This window comes from Falco naumanni, chromosome 2 (assembly GCF_017639655.2).
Source record: "Falco naumanni isolate bFalNau1 chromosome 2, bFalNau1.pat, whole genome shotgun sequence".
NCBI lineage: Eukaryota > Metazoa > Chordata > Aves > Falconiformes > Falconidae > Falco > Falco naumanni.
In genome coordinates, this window is record NC_054055.1 from 30,633,647 (window position 1) to 30,648,180 (window position 14,534).

Sequence of the window (14,534 nt, forward strand, 5' to 3'; positions counted from 1 at the left end):
ACTAAACAAACAGGCGGTATCTGCAGGAGAACAGCACAACATTTAAGCTATACTCTGCTCAATCGTCAGAGCATCCTGTGGAGGGAAAGGTCCAGACAGAAACAGCCAGTGGCTGTAAAATGGCTTATAGGACATGAATCTGCAGTCTTAAAGTATTTCCCAGAGGATATGTGATTGCACTAGATAATATCTCTTTCTTGCAGTTCTTAGACAGGAACTAATACTAAAGAGGCAAAGACCAATCCTTGTACCACTATGGATGAACCTGTGGTCATAGGCTAGACCTACAGATAGAAATGCACAACTTGCAACTTGATGAGACGTGATATCCTTTGAAGATGTGCATATACTTGATAGTTTACAGAATGGACATGTGTCTAAATGGGTTTTAGAACTGGCAAGGTCCGCTGTCTTTGCAGCTGGTTGCATTCAAGACTGGGCACTGTGCACTGCTGGCAGATAAATGGGGGCTGAGAGTATGCTGGAGACAACAGACTACAGGCTCTTCAGAGACCCAGAACACTTTTTGCCAAACAGGCCTTTAAGGAAGCAGGTAATGGAGAAAATTAGTATCTTAATAAACAGCCATGGTTCACGGGACTGGAAGTAGGTCCTTTGTATCCCCCAGATTAGCTGGATTTTTTTCAATTGCATATGGAGACATATTACATTTCCCTATTTGTCTCTCCTATATCGTTAGTTTCAGGTCCAACACTACTCCTTCAAGGTTTGAGACACTGTTTGGAGGAAAATGCTGAAAGGTGGGCATGCATTTTGAACCAAAGCCAAATAATATGCTGAAATAAAATACGGATTTTTTTATAAAGGTTTGACCTTTGGAAGTAAGTTACCCACTGGGGAAATGAAAAAAAAACAACACACCCAACAACAACAAAAAAGACAACACAATGCAAGAGAGGCTCCAGCTGCCATGATAAAAATCTTAAGGGCATGTTCTAAAGCTTGTCTGTAATGGTGACTTCCTCTGCAAGACCAGGAAGGTGTGTGAATAATAGAAAGGTATCCTGAAGTCACCAGGTATGCAAACCTGAGGTCAATGCTCTACTCTCCCTTATATGGGAAATATGGGTGGGAAATTATTGCACACCAAAGCAGTTTTGCTATGACTGAGGGAAGAAAAAGTAATGCACGGAAACCTGAGAAAAGGAGGAAGGGAAACAGAGAAGAAAGAAAGATTTCAAAGTGAGATGGGAACCTGGAGCTTCCTCCTGCATTCCACCCGACAAGCTAAAAGAATATTATCATAATGGTAGGAAAAGGCATTGAAATTAACAACAAAACCTGAGTGTTCTCACAGATCTACTGTCACACACAGTTCAACAAAAACTTTTAAAAACACAATTTTCCCATAGTGACAAAAACTAATGGACAAAAAGACTTCAAGTTAGAATCACTGTAGACATCAAGTTTGATGAGTACCTATAGAAGCAAAATTAGAGTACTTTAGAAAAGTGTTTCCCCACATAATTGAAAAAAAAAAATCAAGAAAATAAATCTTATAAATACTTCCTAGCAGATTGTTTTCCATTTCTTGTCATATCTTTTAGGTTAAATTGTGTGGATTAAAAACATTGCTAGGACCAAAAGCAAGACAATTTAGTAATTGAATTTGATGCCAAAAAAAGCAAGATTATTCTGTTCTTTTTCTACATTTAAAAAAAATTGTAGGGTTAAGAATTATATGATGCTCCTCTGGTATGTGTTTTTTGCAGGAAATCACAAAAATTACATGTAAGGAAATTTATATGATGACATCATTTAAAGGTCCTTTTTCTTCTTAACATAAATTCTGAATTTGTGGAAAGTGTGGTTACTCGTATGGATTATTTGAACTTTCTTGGAAGAGTATATCCATCAGAGTGAAAAACAAGCTGAAAAATACAGCTTACTTTATATCAAATTATTATTACCTCATCCTTGTTTCATAGCGTCATTTCTTTTGCTCTGCGTTTTGCTATGCCACCATGGTAAATCAAACATCCTTCCCTCTGTTAGTTTTGGTCTTTATTTTCTTGATGCGGGTTGACTTTCACTCTTTTGATATGGATAGAGCAGAATTAGGCTGTCTGCCTATGAGCAATTAACAGTGGCTCATGCATTCATGTACAGGGTGACAACAGAAGACACTGGGAAGAAGCAGTGCTGGTTTGAACCGATGTGTTTACACACAGTGCAGCCACCTTCCATGCCCTCGTACCACACCGGAGCCTTGGAGGACTTTCTCCAATTCCTCATCTGCAGTCTTGTTTGAAGCTTAGAATTCCCTATCTTCTCTGGCAATTTGCTTTAAACGCTGCTCTCTGGCTCCATCTTCTGTTTTGTTGGTTGATTGGTTTGGGGCATTGATTCTAAAAAAAATATTTATTTTGGCATATCAGGATGAGATTCTTCTGAGCCTTACAAACTAAATTTGTTTAAAAACGTAGGTAATCACGCCTTTTGTGACAGTTCAGACAAGCAGGAGAGAATCCCAACCTGCAGGTGAACAGCGTGATCCAGAGAGGACGGAGCTGGAGGGTCTCCTCCAGCTCTGCTGTCAGCCCTTTGTTTAGATACTGCTGTCTGCAAAGTTGTTACTTCTGTTAAAAGAGGAGGGGAAATCCCTTAGTCAAACAGCACGATACATTCTGTTCTAGCGTCATTGAAACTGTTCTGCAATATTATCATCATTACATGATCTGACAACATAGTGACATACTTGGATACCTTTCAGCTAAAACTGGTAAGCATTGCGGCCACTGAGTGGGTGTAGGACAATTTAATAAACAGGGTAGCCTCCTTGTGAATACTAAGAAAAACAGGCCTTTTATAAAGTGCCCAACGACATGAAGAGTACTATTAACAATCCCAAGAACAGGCCTTTTACAAAGAAAAAATATTTTATTGCAATTAAAATTTAGGCCCAAACTATACAACACGTGCCTTTCTGAGCCATTAAGTAATCTGATTCCAGTTGCTGTCAGTCTGCAAGAGGGGAACTAGTGTGGGAGCGAAACTGCACTTTGACTGATTCAATGCTTAAATTTAAAACTGCTCCACTGACAGCAAGCCAGATTACGGCTTCTGGGGCCTCTTCCTCCATTGCCTGTGCAAAACCAAAGCACTTATATACACAAAAGATAACCACATAAAAAAGCTAAAATCACTTTGCAACAAGTAGAGCCTCTCAATAGCTGTTGAATGTGCAAGTGTTTTATTCTCTCCCATGCTTTTCTTCTCTGCCTGTTTGCAAACTAAATGTTTTCCAGCTTTACAGTATACAGGATTTACAATTTCTTCAAAACTTGCACTTCTATGCCATGCAAAACCGCATACTTAAAATTCTCTCCTTCTTCTGTTTTGTCAGCAGTGATAGCCTTCATAAGATAGTTACCGAAAAAATATTTTTAATTTGAGATGCTACATCATTCCTCGAACCATGTGGGAAAAAAATATAGATGAGCTCTTTATATAGAAAGGCAAACTTCACAGAGCAAAAATGTTCTGTGGAAAATCCGCTTGTCCATCTTGCTTAAAAATACAAAAGCTGTTATAAAAATGCACCCTCAAATTTAGATATTGCTCCTTATTTTCCTCTAGGTATTTATCAGTCACACAATGAACAGTACTGCCTATCACATTTCTATTAATAAGCCCTACATGCTCATTATGACAGTTTTCTTCTATGTTTCATTAGTTTTGTTTTATGCAGGCATTCAGAAAATTATGACCTACCAGAAACATGCTTGAATCTGCTCTAGGTCAAAGTTATGGAGAAAAAAGTTAGCTTTAAAAAATATGCATGGCACTATCACTATGCAGCACCTTATCGAGAAGAAATACACTCATTTTTAGCTGCCATGCAAGTGCTGTTGGCTTTGTAACTGACTGTGAACATGTGAGAACAAAAAAAGTGATGCTGTGTCAGTGTGTGGGCTGCAAATGAGAACTCCTGGCTCATAGATTTTGCCCCATAAGCAGTTCTGGCATTGTATGCAGTCTTATTGCTGTTTCCTTTGTCCTCATTGATCCTGCTATAGTATTACTCACATTTTGGGCTCCCAACTTGCTGTAAAAAAACTCTGTAATTTAATTCACTGTCTTTTTGGTGGAACTTTCTGACCACTAATTCTTCTAAGCTCATTATTCTTTTATTTTTCTAGGTCTCAGAACTTCAAAACTTTCTTTTTTCCTAAATCTTCTTTCCCTCCATGATATTGAAGAATCACAGAGTATCATCAATAAATACATTTTCTATTTGGAAAATGCATTAAAATCACCTATATAACCTGCTTGAAAGATAAATAAATTTCTCTTACATAGTGCACGAACTATATGAAAGCTTTGAAGTATTTCCTCTTCTTTCATCTAAAGTGTGCAGTTAAGAACATGTCCAGGGAATATCAAGGAACATTTTCTTGCAACAACTTTTGTCTTTCAGCTTTTTTTATTATTATTATTTTCTCACCTTTACTACACATGGGCCTACAATAGATGCTGTTAGGCTGACAAAATGCTTTCAACCATCTGAAACCTCGTGAAGTTCAACAAGGGTAGGTGCAAGGTCCTGCACCTGGGTCAGGGCAATCCTCCATATCAGTACAGGCTGGGGAATGAGTGGATGGAGAGCAGCCCTGCAGAGAAGGACTTGGGGGTACTGGTAGGCAAAATATTGGACATGAGCTGATAATGTGCCCTTGCAGCCCAGAAAGCCAACTGAATCCTGGGCTGCATCAAAAGAAGTGTGGCCAGCAGGTCAAGGGAGGTGATTCTCCCCCTCTGTTTTGGTGAGACCTCACCTGAAGTACTGAGTCCAGCTCCTGGGTGCCTAGCACAGTAAAGACATGGGCCTATTGCTGTGGGTCCAGAGGAGGGCCACAAAAACAGTCAGAGGGCTGGAACATCTTTCCTGTGAAGAAAGCCTGAGAGAGCTGGGGTTGCTTAGCTTGGAGAAGATAAAGCTATAAGGGAGACCTTATAGCAGCCTTTCGATATATAAAGGGGACTTATAAGAAAGAGACAGACTTCTTACCACCAAGGCCTGTAGTGACAGGACAAGGGGAAATGGTTTGAAACTGAAAGACTGTAGGTTGAGACTGGACATAAGAAGGAAATTTTTTTATGAGGAGGGTGGTGAGGCACTGGCACAGGTTGCCCAGAGCAGCTGTGGATGCCCCATCCCTGGCAGTGCTCAAGGCCAGGCTGGATGGGGCTTTGAGCAACCTGGTCTGGTGGAAGGTGTCCCTGCCCATGGCAGGGGGTTGGAACTAGTTGATCTTTAAGGTTCCTTCCAACCCAAACCGTTCTGTGACTCCATGATTAAACACTGGGTTTTGCTTACTAACACTGAAAGTACCTTAGAAACAGGAACAAAAGACTATTTAAATAATAATTTAAAAAGTCTGATACAACTTATGGCCAAAAAGATCCTACCAGTGCTACTGCTAACAAAGTTCTAGCATCATCATAATATGCATTTTTCAATAGAAAGTTTCTGGAGCTGGGCAGTTTTCTTAGTCAAGCCATTTTGTAGATTAGCCCTTACTTGCAATTACATGGAAATCTCCACATTGTACAAAACAAGTATCTGGATCTTTAAGAAAATAGGTAGGCCCTCACTAAAGCTGCCAATTTTTCTCAATGCAGACCTATAACAAAAGATTGCTTTAAAAGCTTGTGGTTCCTGAAGCAGGGTGACTGAGCTCATCCTTTCTGTGGAAAGTGATTCCTGCAAAGAAGTCCTGAGAAGCAGCTTGAGAGCAAAATAGCAGAAATTTCAGTGTATACATGGAGTTATGACTCAGTACAATAGGGGTGTTCAAGGAGTTTAAAAACGAATCCTAGACTGTCTTGATCAAAATTTTTTATGTCTTATTCTATGCAAATGTTATGAGTCACCTTCACTTTAGCAGGTAAGTCAGCATTTCTGGCCATCACTGCAGGAAGGCGTCCCTCAGCCTTTGAGCACATATATACATCCCAGTGATGCCACGCTTAGATGGGCACTTTTGTGGATAGTGTGGAGCGTTTGGTTCCCTGATTACCTCATGGCTATTCCTGATAAGCATCATTTTTATTCTAGATTATAGCCAGAATGTCTGATTGCTTGGAACATCTTGCACAGTAGTAGGCCCATATGTCTATAGTCAGAATCTACAGCGTGCCCTTTGAGTTTGAAGAGAGAACCATATCTGAGTCAGGTTTAGCTGCTTTGGGGAGACATCCTTTAGGACAAGAGTGGGTGTGGAAGCACTGGCCCATTCCAGGACGGCTACCAAATGAGAAAATTCATGCAAGTGGGAGAAATACTCTTTATTTGTAAAACAGTAAGTGCTCTAGAGACAAGAGGCCACATGGGTTTGAGGGTGAAACCCAATTATTCAGCATGTTCTCATGTAACATGGTGACCTCCTTGTGTAAAAATATCATCTGACAAGGTAGTAGAAATACCTCTGTGAAGACTGAGGAACTGGTGAATGTACACCTTGTACCTCTGAAAGTAGATGAGGAAACTCCAACTGGGAAAACAAAGAAAACCCATATGGGTTGACTTTAAAAAAAAAAAAAAGTCTGACATTCTCGGTAGTTTTGATCTACTCCTGTTGTTCAGGCTAACTGGCCCCAGAATAGCCTCTGTATTGTGCACTTAAAATGAATACAGGACAATTTTCACACAGAGGCTCTAAATCAGGTATCAGTGTCAAAAATAAAGGTGCTCAAAAGCCTCCGTATGAGGCCAAGTGATGTTCCTGAAGTCAAAAGAGCTTGTATAATGTGGTAAATCATCTCCCAGTAATAGAAGGGGATTAGGGTAACAGTTATTTTTCACTGAACCACAAGAAACACTGTAAGAATTGGCCATGTTAGTGCTCCCAAAGTATTCAAGTGAGAAGACACTGGAAAAGGAACAGTTAGTAATTAAGAACATGTAAAGACCCTCAAACTGTAATGAATGAGTGTTGGAAATATGTTTCTCCATCTGAAAAGCCACATAGGTAGGTATGCATATACACATATACTTAAACTCATTAAAAAAAAACCCCGAAACCCTACAAAACAAAACGAAAAAAGAAATCTTTTCCTAAAGCAGGAGAGCCAAAGCCCAAAAGCGTATGAAGAAAATCTGGTACCTGCTCCAGGATGTGTCCAGCAATATTAGCTTATAAAAAAGGCCAGAGATTGTTCTTTGGGTTCTGAGGCCAGCGTCCCAGCTTGCATCACAGAACTACATTTTCTTTTTCCCCGCAAGAAGGAGTGATGATGTAAAACTGGCATTGGGAAATGGTCCCTGTTCCATGCTGTCCTCCAAGCCACGTCCAGGTACCATCTGAGAGGCTGCCAAGAGTCATGTGCAAAAACTGCCAGCTAATGTGCTTACAATTCAATTGTAAGAGCTCTGCGTAGCACTGCCAGAGAACTGGCCTCTGAACCTTACCAGTGTAGATCCAGCTGATTAATCTTTCTCCAGGGTTTTGGTACCTTCCAATCCAGAATTTGTCCACAATGACCCTTCTGCTGTACAAGCAGGTACCAACAAGACACCTAGCAAACCTCCTGGCATTCAGGAGCTACACAGTGCGAGTCCCAGGCAGTTGCCAGGAGCCCAGCTGCTACCGAGGAGCACTTGTGTGCAGACAGTTTCTCTCCTTCACAGTGGCACACAGAGGAGTATGAGCCATCCTCTCAAGCACTTCACTGTGCAGATTTATGTTCTAGAGACTTCAGCATCTGCCTTGCAGAATTCCTCCGTAGGGATGTCTGACCAGACCTGTATCAGCATTCGATTCCTTGACTCCCTCCCCTGCAAGAGGAGTGCCAGACGTTAGTGATTCTGTTACCTCCTCTTTGATACAACTCTTCCCAATAGTTCTGCTCTCCCAAGTGCCAATAACCGAAAAGAGAGAAAAAAAAACCCAGAAAAATAGGACAACTTTCCTATGCAGGGATGGGCTCGAGCCTGATCTGAATGGTGAGGAGGAAAGAAGGAATAGTTGTGCAGCTGCAGCATGATTTCATACTGTGAACACATCACTGGCCAGAGGTAATGATCTGGCTCCAGTGCCTCCAAATCCTCTTGTAAGACTACATTTGCCATATGTGTAAAAGTGACAGCTGAAGAGGCTTTGCTACCATGGACTTTTCTGGGCATCTACCCTTGCCTCAAGTTTAAGGCTGGCAAGTGTCAGTTCTGACTTGTATTTCTGGAAGGACTTTTTCTTTGAAATTAGATTCTGATTACTTTCAGGGGGTTTTATTCATTTCCTTTGTTTTTGGCCAGAAAAATATGGAACTATTCGCATTTCTGTATGCACACATTCATGAACATAAAGATGCAAAAGAGAATGAGGGATAAATACCACTTCTGACTAGACATAACAATTGTGAAGGGAAGACTTATACACATTTTATGCTTTTGTTTTTTAATAAGAGGTGACATGCTGCCCTAGTGCTGACTCGTAGCAGAAGAGATTAAAAATTCTTGGACCATCATTAGCAAGAAATCACAGGGCTGTACTTACAGAGGTCATTAACTGTCCAGACATCTGTTGGGTAACAAATTCTGCTAAACATAGATCATGAAACAGTTCTTGAATTATGCAGAGGATAATTTCACAATCCAGAAAACAGAGAATTCAAGCAGAGAAAAAGCCGTGTAAGACCTTCTTACTGCCAGTTGGGGAGGAATTCACTACGATGTCAGAATTACAGGAAAGTTTGGTGCTAGTGGCAGTGATCTGCTGGATTGTTACCAGTGCCATAAGGAACAGATTTAAATGATGGTCACAATTACAGTTACATACTCCACAAAGTAACCCACATTATAGCAAAATTGGCCATATTTAGAGGGACGCTGTGACAAAAGTGTCCAGCTAACTAGACAAAAGTAAAAGCTCCAAATGTCTCAGTGAAAACTACTGTAAACCATGTTAACACATGAGTAATAGATTTCAGTACAAAAAAGGGAGTTAGGAAAAGGGAGTTAGGAAACAATGAGCAGAGGCAGCAACGGAAAAATTGGCGATATGGTGGAAATGGGCTAGGGCACTCCAAAGAATGTATAAATTAAAACATAACAGACCCTAATTCCCCTTGAAAAAGGAATGCTGTGCCATTCCCCATAAGTTAGCTGTAGTAGCTGGTTGGTAGGGGATCACAAGTGAGTCCCACCATGCTGCACTGGACTATAATTGGGTTAAAAGGCTGTCACCTCTGAAATGAGAGCTCAAGTGATATCTGTCAACCTTTGGAATCAGGAGTTACTCTGGATTCAGGAGTTACTTATTAGCTGCTGCAGAAGTCAAGCACACAGAACAACCAATCATCGAAAACACAGACACTGAAAACACTTGTCAGGGCAAATGAGTAGTTTTGGCTTTTTTCCCTCAGCCAGCTGAGAACCACACTGAATACCTAAGTAGAAATGTCAAGGAAAACATATTGTAACTTTTTCTGAAGGAAAAGACAAGATAAAGAGGACGTGAAATGGGAGACATGAAGAAAAATAAGAATTGATCAAAGCAAATAAAATAATAAAAAAACCCTGCAATAACTTGGAAGTAAATGGAATGGATGTAATAGTTAAAAGTCTGATATTTTGGTTTCCTTTGCATTATTAAGTTTCATCTTCCTTCAAGACCCCAGTTATATAAATCAGCTGTGTATTCACAACTCACATAAACCAGCCATGAATGCATATAACAGTGTCGAGGCCCTAGGAAAACAGAAACAACAGAAAATAGAAATGCCTCAAAGGAGGGGAGGAGCAGGAGAATCTCAGAGACTATGTTACATATATCACACAACCAGTGTACACAACACACTCTGCCAAACCTGGAGAAGCATACACTTAGTGTCAGCCTGAATTATGGGATGGGCTTTCTTGGACTTTTTTCTTGGACACATGTTTAGAAAATAACGATAAACCATATATTGCCTTAAAAATGGTTTTCCAACAGGAAAATATTAGAACTGATCCCGAAACGTTCAAGGCTTTCTGATTGCAACATCATGAAATTGAAAGCCATCCCCAACAAAAAAAGAACTCATTTTTGATGAAAACAGCACTGCTTGGTGAAGACTGTTGTCATGAAGAAAGGTTACACTTGTAATTCAAGGTTTGTTATAAGCTGGACTCAAGTCAGTTCTAAAATTTTCCTAATAAGGAATGCTTTTGTATTCTCAGCTTGGTAAGAATTATCCTTTTGTGCTTTTCAAAGCCACGTCTTAAGCATCCTTCCTTCCCATTTGAAATATTTCTAAAACAAGACACTATTTTTCTGCAAGTTGGTGCAAGACAGATTTGCCCACCGTAGCATCCATTCAAATTTTCTGTAACAAATACGCCTTACATCAGGGCTTCAATGTGTGCATAAAAGTAGAAAAAAATCCCTCTGACTTAATTTTAACTGTATCTTTTGAATAACATGCTCAGCAAACAATCCCAAACACCTTGCCAAAGGTGCTTCAAGTCAGGGAATAAAGATGAACAGATTTCTTCCCTGGATGAAAGAGGCTTTATCAGGTTTGTTTTAGTCTAGAAGACCTGTATCTTTGCTTTATAGATGGCTTTTGTGGGAATTTCCAATTAGCTACTAGCTGAGATTTGCTAAGTTTTCATTAACTGCCAAGTGGCAAAAGACAGATCAAGTGGTTGGTCTATGTTCCATTTGACAACAGTCACGCCTGCTGCTTTCCAGAGAGCAACCAAGTGCATCTTTTAGAGTGTGTTTTGATTTTGGGCATAAGATGGCAATGCATAATAATCACACTTAGAGTAAAAGCTGGGTAATAAACTTCTACAGTGTGGCAATATTTTAAAGGAAGAGCTCTCAGCTCTCAAATACCACATGCAGGTGTGGTATCTCAGTGGGAAGCAATTTAGGGATGAATGAATAATTCTGTCCTCTTGTTTACCAAGACTATACCCATTACATTGGCCATTAAAAAATGGGGGGGGAAGAAAACAAGACAAATCCACCTCATTTTTTTGCCTCCCTGGGAAGCGCTCGTAGACTATCTTTTAGCTGTAACCGCTTTATACTCTTAAGTTGACTGTGGCTGGAATTGGTGTCCCTTAGCCACTCGATTAGTTAGATAAATTCTGCACGCCTGCGTCTGGGATCCATGGTAATGGAGTTACGTTGCTATGCTATGAAATGGGCGGGAGGCTTCAGCACTTCAACGAGGGGATGATTTCCAGGGCTACTGAGTCTTGGTAGTGTAGACAAGAAGGAATGCTTGGAGGAACGAACAAAAGCAGTTGCTGGAATGGTGACAGGAGATCACTCAGGTCGGTGGGTACAGGCAGGGTACTGATGTCCCAGGAAAGCTTCCCTGGGAGGGATGTAAGAACCATATGAAAGATGGCTTAAAAGTGGTGTTGTGGTGAAAGAATATCTTGGTTCTGGTCCTATCATCCTGAGGAGAGCCTGCATGGCAACATTGTGTGTTACAGGTATTTGTGTGGAGGACTGCATTAACCCCTTATCACACATGCAGGACCTTCTAATCAGGGCTACAAGAAGAAAAAGCTAAACAAAACCAGGGTGGGCTGCTACAAATGATCTCTAACTATCTGATAGATACAACTATTATCTCTGGCCTTCTTTCTTTTTCCTCCTGGCATAATAAGCTAAGGTCTCCTCATACCTGTTGTTTTAGCAAATGCAGAAGACTTCTCCCGCCTTCATGCCCTGGGGCACTGGAGGGGAGCTGAGAAGTCTGTACCAGTATTTCCCTGGGCCCTCTGGCGTTATCAGGAATCAAGTGGACTGCTGCTGCCTGCTGCCACCTCAAGGATGGAAAACAAGTTCAAGAAGAAATAAATAATAAAAAGAGACAGGTAAAGTATCTTAGCTTTTGTATGCTAGAGGGTGTTTTCTATTCTCTTTGGGTCTTGACGTGCCAGCTGAGATACCCAAGAGACAGAATAAATTTAAAGGCCCAGAGCTGAGACAGGTTTTTGTTCTTGACCAGAATCCAACCTTAAGTGAAAGGAGCAATGTAACACATCAGGAAGGATATGTAAGAACTGTATATCTATTTATCTTATATGCTATCTTATTACAATTGTAATTTTGAAATGTTTGTTTTAAGCAGCTTTCTCCATGTTAGATTTAATATTCCCACCAGTACCAAATAGGTCCTGCTCCGTTAAACATGGTTAAATACATACGAAGACAAATCAAAGCCTAGAAGACCTTTAAACCTAAGGCCAGTAATATCAAAGAAAAAGCACGTATAATGAAAAAAGCCTCCTTATCCTCTACCCAGGTGCCTTGCAGCCTCTCCATCATTAACTGACTGACTTCTGCTGTCACAGCACAGATGGTCCTTGAAGAGATTAGGTTTTCCTCTGCAAATAATTTTATTGTGCACTTCTATCATAACTTTCTTTGGAAGAACCCAAGTACCTCACAAATATTCATGAACTTAGTCTCCCAGTACCCACAGTCTGTACAGTTAGAAAACAAACTGTATCAAACTACTATAATACCTATTTCCTTGCATTTCCACATCAACTATTCTTCCCCTGGATGATACACTGCTGCTCGCTGCAGTTCCAACTCCTGAGCCAGGAAACAGCAAGGGATTTGGATGACTGGAAGGGTGGTGGGGAATACAAAAATCCCTAGGAAGCTTCAAAGGCTATCCTCTGGGTTTCCCGATAGACGGACAATGAAGAGGAGGCTGTCTTTGAAGATGGGCCAAAAGAAGCCAGAATGCAACTTCTTTAAGAGGTCATCGTTCTGCAAAGGCATGTAGTTTCACTGTGTTCTGGTGCTGGGGAAGCCAAAGTACAGACTTCTAAAAGGTGCTAGACAGTTTCAAAGGCAGGCAGCTGCCTGTACAAATTTTAGAAAAATAGGCACCCTCAGTCCAAGTCCTAGAATATACATTAAAAACTGAGATGCAGTTACCTTAATGTGACTTTTCTGAAAAGAATTTGGGGTTACATCTTATTTGACCCCAGCATTCTCAGTAATTACTCAGTCTAGGATGAGTTTTATATGCTTACCTAAGCTATCTGAATTATAAGATTTTATCAATTTATCTTTGGTAATAATTTCAGGAAGAGAAAAAAAAGTAGGGTCAAGGCCTACTGAATTGAAACGAGTAAAAACAACCAAAAAAATCAACAATAAAAGCAGTCGTGTATGCAAGACAAGTGAAAAATAAAATTTTATTTATAAAAAAAAGCAAGTAAGTTGAATGCACAGGTCTTGGCTAAAGGAAGACTAAAACGAATAGGACATGAGTATGAAAAGGTAATAAATTGAAACTCAATGGTGTATAAAGATATATATTTAACAATAAGCAGTAACATAAAATTAGCCAATGGAAAATACAAGACTTAAACAGGGGAAAAAAGTTTAACGGTCACAATCTACAAGGCTACAGAATGGTATTCTAAAGGAAGCTCTGAAAATTTTACCTTTGTCATAAAACCCGGGCTGACCAAGATCTTGACATATTCTTTGTGAAACAATTCTTTATTGAGGAGAAAGCCAACTAAAAAAAAAAAGTTATACTGTCAATTTTAGATCTCAGACCTGCTTGAAGGTCTTTAGCATAACATCTTCCATTCAAGCTTGCAGTTTAGGACAAAATAAGGCTAACACTGTGTGATAACACAACAAAAATATCACAAAATTGACAGGGAAAAGAAGCTGTTCAGGGAAAAAAACCACAGTAAAAGCAAATGATGCCAAAAATGCTCTTCAATTTTTTTGATATGATGTTTTTTGAGGTATATTTTCATACTTATATTTGAGTTACGATTTATTGACTTAGCATACAAATTTAAATTGGAACTTGCATTTTTAATATCATCTTATTTGTCCCCAACTGAACAACACTCATTCTAAAGACCAGAAAATCAGTACCTTTAGGCATACACATACATCCATGCTTCCTCATGGATGCACAGCAGATAACCAACAAAAAAATGTATGAAAGTAGCTGGAATCTTTTGCATCATCAGAACAGCAAGAGCATTCCTCCAGACAGAACCATGCTGAAATAATTCATCTACATTTAGGAGAAAAGGTAGAACTAGCTCATTTAGACCTCACATGGGGTATAACTTTGCCCACCATGTAAAAAAGCTGAAACCAAAGATGCATCAAAGTGACAGCCTCAAGCTCTCTCCCTGCTCCTCTGTGTCAGCTCTACCAGTAATGAGCATAAGCACTAGTATCACTGGGTTTTGTTCCTTCTCAGCAAATCTCCTATCCAGATTTATAAATGTGACTCTGATGGCAGTACTAGCCATTAGAACTCTTACATCAAGAGGCTGATACACACTTAAGGCTTAGGTTGATTATCTATCTTTGAAAGAATCTTTCTCAATATTAATAAAATTGGTCCACTCCCAGGAGAAAAGTACTAATGCCTACCACAGACAACACACATCCAGCCTTGATTCTGCCCTATAGGGGATCTAATAGAAGATGCACAGAAGCGGGAAGAACTGAATGTTCCGAATGGCTTCAAAGACAACAGCAAAAAGCAAGTACATACAGAAAAGTACA